Below are 11,025 nucleotides of genomic sequence, written 5' to 3'. Positions count from 1 at the left end.
TGACAGGGAAATGGCATTGCCTAACTGTCCGGTCCGTGACAGAGGGATCTTGTTATCTGTGGCTGGATAGCATTTGGACATGACGAATGTACATGCTATGCCAAAGGTAGGTTCAAGTTCGTAAAAAAGTACCATTGTATGAGTGTAGAAAGGGCTATGGGCATTTAGTTGTTTTCACTGGTTATTTTCATGCACTTCCTTAGTTTAGCTATAGGACTCTTATTTTGACATCGCTAGTTCAGGATGTGACATTACGCATCCCTCCATCTTTGTTTTTAGTTCAGATGCATTGATTTTGCCTTACCTAACTTCCGAAAGTTTCCTCCTTTTATCTTAAGTAATCCTGTGTTTGTGAGCATAAATGACCAAAGTAAGTTACCAAATATTACAGTTTAGATCATTTTACGTTGGTATTCATGTATATTTCAGTGTATTTCCGTATTATCCGTAAGATATTTCGTGGATTGTGAATCACATGCCTAGATTACATTTTGCCTATGTAATTCCGATTTATCACCCTCAAATATGTTTTGCTACCAGTAGCTCATAGTTAGCTGTCTATTCATCTTCTATTTCTACAAATATGGTGTTTGTAACTTTGTAACACGGTATGCTTTTGCGGGTTGTTCAATTTGTATGTAGGTATACATTTTGTGGCTAACTTACTGCTTACTAGCAAGCTAGCACTCCTTCTAGTTTGCCACCACCAGCCCAAAATTAGCTATACATAAATAAATAGTGCGCCGAAGTGTCAGGTAAGGTGCATTTTATTCTCGGCTGTTGAAAGAAGGCAAGGGATGTGGAATTTGGTGTTGTGACTTTCTGGAGACTGAAACTGAACCGTTTTAGCCGCTCCCTTATCTAGCTAGTTCTACTGTACCTGATAAGAACTGCCCACTGCTAGCTGCTGTGCTGGTTGATAGCGTGGGTGTTGGTTGGCCCGTGACCGGTTTTGATCAGAGACGGATTAAAACATGATCGGATGATATTGTAAATTGGGCTCATGTAATTTACCCTACGTCCCCCTCCCAAAGTCCCAACTGTTTCATCTTGGCATGATTGGCGTGATTATCTTGGCATCCCATGGACGCATTGGGTGTAGGCGAATGGTTGGTTTCTGGATGCCGGTGGAGTGGGCTAAGCTTGTTCCACTTCCAGCTTTCACTGCATGCGGCATGATGATCATGGCATGCTAGATGTATGTAGTAGTCCGTCAAAGCGTTGTTCAGGATCGTGGAGTATCTAAAAATTATGTTAGTTTGATATGATGTGCATCTGAACATCAGGACAGGTTGCACGCAGGACAGGTCTGGATGATGATAGCCTATAACTAAGGAAGTTAACACCTATTACTGTATGTTCAGTCTAGTGTGATGATGTGTCTTGTTAACACAGCAAAGTCAAGTCTGAACACATCATAACTGTTCGTATGTGAGTGTTTTCGTAAGTAAGCTTATTGTGATATGAAAGATATAAGAGCGTGTGTTAGGCTAGGGTAATTTGAAGTTAAATTGCCCTCAACACATTATCATTCGTACGACTGCAGAATAAATGCAATTATATTCAATAGATGGTGATTTTTTTAATGACCATAGCTGGCTGTTTGCCCTTCATTTTGCAATTAATATAAACCCTTCTTTCATGTATTGTTGCATTAGTTGTACAGTGAGTATTGTAAGTGGAGTAAATCTCAGACATGCTGTATTTTCATTCACCCAACCACTGTCTCTATCTCTCTACACAGACCAGCCTATGATCACAGGTGATGCAGTGATTGGTGATGGCTATGGTTTTCTTCCCACTGAACTAAACATGCTAAAACGGAAAAGAAGACAAGAGGACGTGTCATCCATGGCAGTGTGTCATTCTCCCGCTGATGGTCCACTTTGCAGAGAAATATGAGGGGCTCATTGTACTGGTTAATGTAAGTATTACATACCTGATTAATGTAAGTATTACACACCTTTTTAATAGTAACTAAGATCAGGATAATTAAATGTCCCGTTACTGACAACAGTGCTTCAAAACCAGGTGTTCCACAACCATGCTGTACAATAACTTTTTGTTTAACAGATTGAGCTGGTAGTGATTCAGGTGACATCTGTACTCTAATGCTACTCTAATACAAATACCAGCAGAACATAAAAATTCGCCATTTTGAAAGAAGATTAAAAACCAAATATCAGAGCTGGCCAGACCTTTCCTAGTACTTGTAGAACAGAAAGGTAAAAGGGAGATTTCTTTTACAACAAGGGATTGCAGACTCAAATCCCTCCCTGACCTCTTCCTAGTCCTCCCTCCATGGCTACTTGAGCAAGGCACCTAACCCCTCATTGCTTCAGTGGCTGTAACCAGAGCCATACAGAGGGAGAGTTACGCGAATGGAGGACCAGGAGTTAAATTGCAGCCCCGCCTTTCAACGAGATCGAGGTCGTGCCTAAACATAACATAAAAAGCCAAAAATAAGGACTAATGAACTATACTGCGGGGTAATCACCACAAATATGTAAACTATCAACTGTCTCTGTAATGATAATCACAACAGTTTTACCATCTGTGATGTTTATCTGAAGTTATTACTACGAATAGCGAGTCTTGTCATATTCCCTGCATTGCATCGCATTGCATTTGATGTGTGCTACGCCCACTTCTAGGCACTAACATTCGCATCGCTAAGCAGTTCTGAGATGCTAAAATGGCTAATTTTACTAAAGCGGAAGTCGGCTCTAGGACACAGTGGAGATTGCCCGACTCTCCCTCTTTATGGCTCTGGCTGTAACCAATGCCCTGTATAAATATCTAGTGTCCGTCTCTTTGAATAAAAGAGTCATCTAAGTGTGTAATGTAATGTGATGTACGTTGTGCACAGTATCATAGATTGCTACCCCACACTCATATTTAGTCTCAAAGTGAGCCACACTTAAAGAAAAAAATGCTATGTTAATTCATTATTTGGAGAGTTGATTCCATGTTGTCCATATTGCCAAATATGGATGTCTAATGAGTTATTATATGTATAGTATTTATGGAGGTTGTATGGATTGTCTTACAGGCATATCCAGACAGGCAGGGCTGCAGACTGACCTCTTTTATATTTTTAAGTGTGGTAAGCTTATAGTCTACAACTAATGTTCCATTAAAACGTTTTGTTTGGGAGAAAGAGAAAGGAGAAAGAAGTTTGGTAGAAAGAAGAGAGTTTTTATGTCGTTAATGTATGCACCATATACTATATTTGTCCGATTTGGGTAAACTTCTCATTTCTTCATTTACATCTTAACACAGTATAAGAAAAATCGTAAGGAACAGTCCATTCATTTTGTCTCAGTGTAGTTTCATTGGTTTTTTACTCTGCATTAACGCCATCTACTGGACACTTTCATCATGAAAAAGTGAATGCATGGCTTATAGTTTCTATTCTCTTGTTTGGAACTAGAGTTCAGTTTATTATAAATATTCAGTGAGGCCAGTACACATGAGCAAAGTGCAGCAAAGTGTTAGAGTTCAGACTGCAGAGTATTTATGCAGGAGTGTTGACATTTGAAATGACCCCCCACTCCACACAAACAACGTAATGGGGAAACAATTCTGACCCTTACCTCCCCACCCATACACTTCCCTTTATATGCATATCTAATGCAATTCAACATTTTGACCAGAAAATGTTAAACTATCCCTAATTCAGAATGGGCTCGTTATGAAATATCACAAGCATATATTAACAATGTTTTCATCCAGAAAATACAGGTTTATGAATACTAGGTGAATATTAACGCTTGCCAGCACTTTTGGGTAGTCTGGAACTTTTGGGTCATGATGGCTTCAATTAAAAAAAAAGTGAAAATGTGTTCTGACTCCTGTTTTTTTTGTTTTGCTTTATTGTCTTAAAGGTCTTCCCAGTGGTGATGTAGAGCTGATGTGGAGGCAACAGTGCTGCTTCCTTCGTCCTTCCTTTCTTCAAGACCTGCGTTTTTTGTCTTTTGCCAAACTTTAGGCAGTATCTTATACAGTAGAAACTAAGCCTAACACTTGAAGCCCCGTAGGCGTTGCTTGACTGACACCAATCTGACGAGCTTGCTCAGCCGGTGGAATCTCTTGTATACATGAATAAGCAAACTGGACGTGTTCTTTCTGAACGTTATTAATTGTGGCTCACCACAATGTTGAAGTGCATACAGTAGCAGTACGCCAAGTCAGCATTGTATGCAATAGTCATTAACAGGAATGAAACACGACAGAAGTTTATCATGCACACACCGAGCGTAGCGTTCAAAACTGTTTGTGTTCCCCTCCGCCAGGCAACACCTGTCATCTGAGCAAAGGTTCTCCCACGTGTGACCCCCAATTGCGTTGCAGTGCCATTGTACAATTACAGCATCACATTATGTCTAACAGTCTTATTGCTTTAGTACTTTTTTAATTAGAGGTGATGTAACCCTTTCATGGGGAAGGCAGTAGAAAAAGTATTCATCTAAATTATGTTTATTCATCAAAACATCAAATGATGTTGTCACACTCAACAGATTGGATGATGAGCATTGGGCCTGTTTTTGTTTTGTGATATATTTACCTTGTCGTTTGCTGATGAGTTTTTGTACATGACTACAGTGATGGGCAAATGTACGTTTCTGTGTTTATTGCATTATTGTCTTAACACCTTTTCATTATTGCTGTGCTTTATTTGCATGCTATTGTGCATTGGTGGTGATACCCTGTGTCTCATATGATATGACCTGCACCTTACATGTATTCCTGGGACAAGAGTGTGCCGGTTGTGCATATCTACCACCAACTACTCAGACAACCCAAGGCCATCTGCTTCTAACACCTGGAACTAAAAAACAGACTGATGCTGTGCTTTTAAGCGTTTAATAAACTTTGTTTTAGCTACACTGACTTGCGTGGTTCTTAAAATGAACAGATTATGCCTGAGCAGAATGTGATAGATATTTTTGTTGTATAATAGTATGAACCCCAAGGAACCCTCCAGCTCTCCAAATCACCCTCATATCTGATACCTTATGTGATACAGATGGAGCTTTTTCATCTTTTGTACCTATAAGAAGCAAATAGGCCTAGGTCTAAACTGAAAGACTGGTCAACTTTCCTTTTGTCTTATCTTGTGTAAAGGATAGCAGATTTTCCTTTTACTTCATAGGCCTATAGGCTACTTTTCATTAGCTAGAACCAGGATATAGGCTAACTAGGCTACTGTGTGTGCACTTTTGACTTTGTGTATTGTCTGATTGTACAAGAGTTGCTTGGGCCTAGAAGTACAGACATTCCAAGTCTACCTCCCTGATATTGATAGTGTCTCCCTGATACCCATGAGTCAGATAAAATCTCCCTGATTTTAGACTATGCAAGTTAGCAGGCTTTTTTGTAATTGGCAATGCAGGTAGGGTTGCCACATTTCAGTGGTAAAAAACCGGGACACATTGACACGCAAAACATTAATGATATGTTCATTTCAATGGGGTAACATGAAGACATGCATTATGAAACACCGGGACAGCTGTTCCATTTACCTGGACCATTGACAGTAAATCCTCTCAATGACCTGGACAGTCCATAAAATCAGGGACGTGTGGCAATACTAAATGCAGGATAGAGAAAGATATAACTCGTGCAGCATGCGTGGATTGGAATACTTCAAATACAGTAGATTGCTCGAGCCCACTTCAGAGTAGAAAGTCCCAGGAAAAATAGTAGGCAGGTGTTCATGTCCATGCAGACTGGACGATAGAAAAGACATGACCATACAAATGTTTAAACACTAATGCCGTTTTGTTTGTCGGGGTGTCGAGGCTCGATAAGCATCTCCCTGAAACGAGTTTCTGTAACTTGGGATGTCTGGAAGTATGACTCGTGAATGCAAGGCCAATTGTAGCCTACCCAGGGCGAAATGTTTCATTCATGTCAATGTAAGGAAGGAGCGTTTGTATCTGGCATTGGCCAGAATCAGTGTGGTTTAAATGGGCACCGTTCATATCAAGCAATGCTGAATGTAAGTTCAAGTTTGTTGAGAAAAATACCATTGTATGCTTTTGCTGGCTGGTAATGAAATTGGATACACGAGTAACTAAAATGACTGGCTCACTAGTGGCAATGGCTAATACCACAAACAAAACAAAAACAAAGTTGCAAAACCATATTTATGGAACTAGAAGATAAATAGACAGCTAACGTTGAGCTACTGGTAGCAAACCAGAACGAGTGCTAGCTTGCCAGTAAACAGTAAGCTAGCCACATAATTAAACAACTCGCCTACTACTGGCAGAAGCATACAATGGTACTTTTTTAACGAACTTGATCCTACCTTTGGCATAGCATGTAGGCCTACATTAGTCATGTCTGTAAAGGATCTCCTTGAGGCCTTTTAGATTAATGTCGTTTATTCACTGGCAGCTCGTCAAAACACACGTACAGTACAGTAACTTACTAATAACGGAATGAAGTCCAATGTCATGCGCATCCCAGGTTAACGTCCCTGAGTGATTACCGTAAATATCCTAGTAGATGCGCAGGGTCATCTATTACCGTACATGACATCTCCCCCTTCAAAATGGATAATTACCCTTAAACAAACAACCCGTTGCTTACTTGTATTAAGAACACTTTCATTTACATTTACTGTAATCATTTCAGCTGTTATCATTAAAATCAATGTTGAGTCATTTCTATAACCTCTGTTATACTCAATCAATATAAACTCATTTCTGTAACTTCTGTTATAAAATCATCTCGGCAGGAACTTGGATCAGCATTCACAACAATAATGCATTTCAGTACAATTTTCACATTGTTTTCATTTTCACATTTCAGTCTCTTGTTTCTCTTCTTCTCACTTTCCCCCCTTTTTTTTGTGGATAATACCCCCCCAAAGGCCATAGGTTGTCTACAGGTCAAGCCTGTTGACCGGTTTGCACACCCGTCCAGATCTGGTCACAGATTGACCGGGCATGAGGCTTGCGGGTGGAGCCACACTCTGATGTTGTTGTTGTTGTCACTCATCAACATCACAGTGGCCCTCTGATGAAGACGGAAGTAACACCGTCGAAACATGTCAGGTAAAAGATAAAAACTTTTACATGTCTTAAGGCAAAAGAAACCACTAAGTGTTTAAGTTAAACAGTTAGACATAATGAACTTAATACATACATATATATATATATATAAAAAATTTAAATTTTACTATACATGTTTATATTATAAATACTTTAGGTCTGCTGACCATGTCCTGCCCAAAGACACAAAATATAAAAACTAGAGTTAAAATCACAACAGAAATTGAAATAATAATGTTGAATATCTCATAGATCCTATCGGGGTCATAAATGACCCCAAAGGTGTTTTCATTACAATTCCCATATAGATGGGTAAATCCTCAAAATATTAATTCACAACATGCACTGCACTACACATATATTTACAAATTCCTAGAGGGACAAGTTTTCCTGATGAAAATGACAGAAATGGTGTATGAAAAGATGTGCCCATAAATGACCCCACTTGGTTGCTTTAGGGTTAACAGAGTCAATAAAGCATATTTACAGGGCCCTGGAGTTCATCATCTCATCTATCCTCGACGCCGCAGGCTCTCGATTCAGATGATCATAACTAAAATATTTTTCCATTCCACTGGTCTTAATAGTGAAGCATATTACAGATACTAGCAGTTTTCAAACATTTGTAATCAATTGTGTTTCTGTGTGTGCAAGCAGTCAGCTCTTCTATCTTTTTTAAGACTCAAAGTTCTCTCCGTCCCTCCGGCGTCCACCATCCTTTATCTTAACAGTCCCTGCACACACACACACACACACACACACACACACACACACACACACACACACACACACACACACACACACACACACACACTCGCAACCACTCCACTGGCTTAGTATTTTCTTTGGCATCACACAAATACACTCACACATCCAGACACTTGTTATTGTATCCAACAGATCCCTGGTCCATTTTGCCCAGGTTCTGGAGTAAATATTTATAAGTTATATAAGTTTACACATGAACACACAAATTGCTGGCCTCCCTGATGTTCTTTAGCTTAGCCCCAAGAAACATTGTGCCTTCTTGCTTCTATGTCTCGCATCCCTGGTCTGTTAGATATTAGTTAAACTCACACACTTAATGGACACACACCCATATCACAATACACCAGACTCCTCCCCCCTTCAAGCTGACTCAGCTATCACACATACAGATGAATCATGACACATACCCATAGCTAAACAAAGTGGCACTCATGCATTCAACCACTCATTCTCAAATATGTCCCAGTCATCAAGCAGATTCATGCATGAAGATCTGTTCCTACTGTGTAGATTCAAGCTTATCACGTCTCCTCACTCACAATCCCGCTCGCACACTACGCTCCACTGTCACACTCCTCCTTACCATCCCCTCCATATACCTGTGCACCATTTGCGACAGGGCATTCATTGTTGTTCATCAGTAGGCTACCCCAAAATACATTGTCCCTTTGGCATTGTGAGCACTTGCAAGTCAAAATGGTTAGACCTTTTGTCACTATGGGACTACGTTCAGATAACCGTACAGCTAACACACAAACACACCACCATACCATAGCTGATTGATACACAGCAAAGAGAAGACAAAAGTAAAACAAAAAAACAGCCAAGAATCCATTGAAAAAGCTGGGGGAATCACAAATTCTATGCACCTCTACACACACACACACACACACACACACACACACACACACGTGCACACGCACACACAGTGCAGGAATCAAGAATTGGACAAATAAACTTATTCATTCGTTCATTCGAACTCATCTAACCATCCATTGAAAATCAACATGTGAAGTGGTCCATAAGTGCGGCATAGAGCAGGTGAGGTCCTGATCCCTAAAGAAAAGGATACAAATGAACATCACCTCAACCAAATCTCTACTTAGCCTACTATTTTTGAACCCTTTGAGCCTAGAGATATACCTCTAGAGAGTCCAGAGATGAGTGACATACTGGTGAGGGAAAACGCATAATATCTGGTTGCTGAGTGCAAGTGGACACTTGCCATGGCATTTGAGGCAGCATCAGCTTATTGCATGTTATTACCTTCGCCGACTTTGTCGCGAAGGTTATGTTTTGACCGCTGTGTATTTATTTTCTGTGAATTTGTTTGTACTTCGTATAACTCAGACAGAACTGAGCCGATTTTTATGAAATTTAGTGGGATGATTGGTCATGACCCAAAGAACAATCGATTACTTTTTGGGAGTGATTGGGTCAAAGGTCAAGGTGAAGGTCACGAAAAGGTCAAAAACGTACATTTGTGATATCTCTGTTAATTGGCATCCGATTTGCCTGAAACCAGTGCCAAGATGTGTGCAGAATTCAATTCCCGATCTTGTGATGTGCCACACGTCATGGTGGTGTCCATACGTTTTTTAGCGGTTGGGGGTCAATGGTCAGTGGGGTCAGGACCTTGCGAAATGCACGTTTCTCATCTTAACTCGGTCAATTCTGGACCGATTTTTATGAAAATGACATCAACATTTCAGAAATGTGTCCACCACAATCTCCATACTAGACTAAATGGAATGGACAATCTGTCGAGCGCATACCTTCACCAAAGACACTATTTGCCTCAGCGGCCGCATATGGCATATAGGATCCCTAAAAAAATCGTACCATGGGGCCTGACTACGGAACCATAATGCTGCCAGAGTGGCGTAGGCGAAGGTTTGCGCTCTACCGAGTGCCCGTTCTAGTTGTTTCTTATGTCTTATTATTTCTTCACTTTCTAGTGAAATCGTGGTTTCACTTCTACATCTGTGTGTGTCTGACTTCATTGGACATCTTCATACTGTTCTGGCCGGACAGCCTGTGGCGTTTGTTGTACACCTGAATCAGCCCCTCAATACAGTCCTTCAGTCTCATCATATCACACGGGTCCTCCCACCACACAATATATACTGTATGTAACGGCCTGGGTCGGACCCGTAGTAGAGGGTATTAACATTCCACTCAGGTTGGCAATAATCATGCACCTCACAGCCTTTAACACAAGCAGTACAAACACTTCATTGGTAAGCACACTAAATAGCCTACATAACCTTTGTAGCTACGCAAAGAAACAGTGCTTCTTGTTGTCACCAAAAAACTCTTTCAGGGTTGAGAGTGGGTGTGTGTGTGAGTGTTTGGAATACCACGTTCTGGCTCACATACATTAACTCCTTCCCCCATTAAGAATTTTGTGATTGGATGATGGTATGGATTGTTGTTATTGGCTGTACATACCATACATGTGACCTGGAAAGAGGGCCGGATTATCCATAAGGTGCGCACCACATGACGCCAACTTAATATATATTGTTTATAAAGGGAGCACTTGCAAGGTGTAGTGCCCCGGTCAGTCTCGTCTGTAAATGTGACTTGTGAATGAGCAAGGGACTAATTCCAGAACAAGTGACTATTAGTGGAAGAGAATATTAACCAAAAGCTTTAAAAAAGTATATGTTTCCTTTTGCACAAGTGTTAAAGTGATGACATTAATATTTTGCATTGTTGGTTTCACAGCCATGTGTCTCATTTTACCTCGGTGATGGGGTAAACTGAGACAGACCAGAGCAATTGGCTGCTAACAGCCACATTTCCACAACAAAAGTAGTGTCCGCAGGCGGTCCGCAGGGGGTCCAAAGGGTCAAATGACCCTCTTGTGGGTCTTTTCGGTAAAAAGGACAATTGACCCCTCCGNGGTAGTTCTAGTGTTAATGTGTTTAATTTCAGCGGACATGGTAACCAATGCAGGCTGACAAAAAGTGGCATGACCATTTGTTTAGACAAAGCAGTTGTGAACATATGCAAAAACATACAAACATTCTTACAACATCAACAGGAACATTTATTCTTTCTGGTAGAGGGAGAAAGTCCATGAAACTTGGGCATCCATCTTGAGAGCAATCTAGACTGGAATGTGAACAGCAGGGTGATTTCTGAGAAGGCCCAGACTCCTTTTTTTTGAAGAAGAAACTAAGGTCAT

At 40.5% G+C, this 11,025-nt stretch overlaps 1 protein-coding gene and 1 long non-coding RNA gene across 2 annotated transcripts in view; both read left to right on the top strand.

Annotated features, from left to right (window-relative positions):
* The window catches only part of foxp4 (forkhead box P4), a 267,767-nt gene that overhangs the window by 166,148 nt on the left and 90,594 nt on the right, over nucleotides 1–11,025 (top strand). The gene's annotated exons all lie outside the window — the stretch shown is intronic.
* LOC134462826 (uncharacterized) lies at nucleotides 113–4,887 on the top strand. The gene is made up of 3 exons (XR_010037584.1): nucleotides 113–370; nucleotides 1,745–1,924; nucleotides 3,888–4,887. It is a non-coding gene; the product is annotated as an uncharacterized LOC134462826 (long non-coding RNA).

This window comes from Engraulis encrasicolus, chromosome 14 (assembly GCF_034702125.1).
Source record: "Engraulis encrasicolus isolate BLACKSEA-1 chromosome 14, IST_EnEncr_1.0, whole genome shotgun sequence".
NCBI lineage: Eukaryota > Metazoa > Chordata > Actinopteri > Clupeiformes > Engraulidae > Engraulis > Engraulis encrasicolus.
Note: the sequence above shows the minus strand (reverse complement) of the source record. Positions and strands in the feature narration are given on the sequence as shown.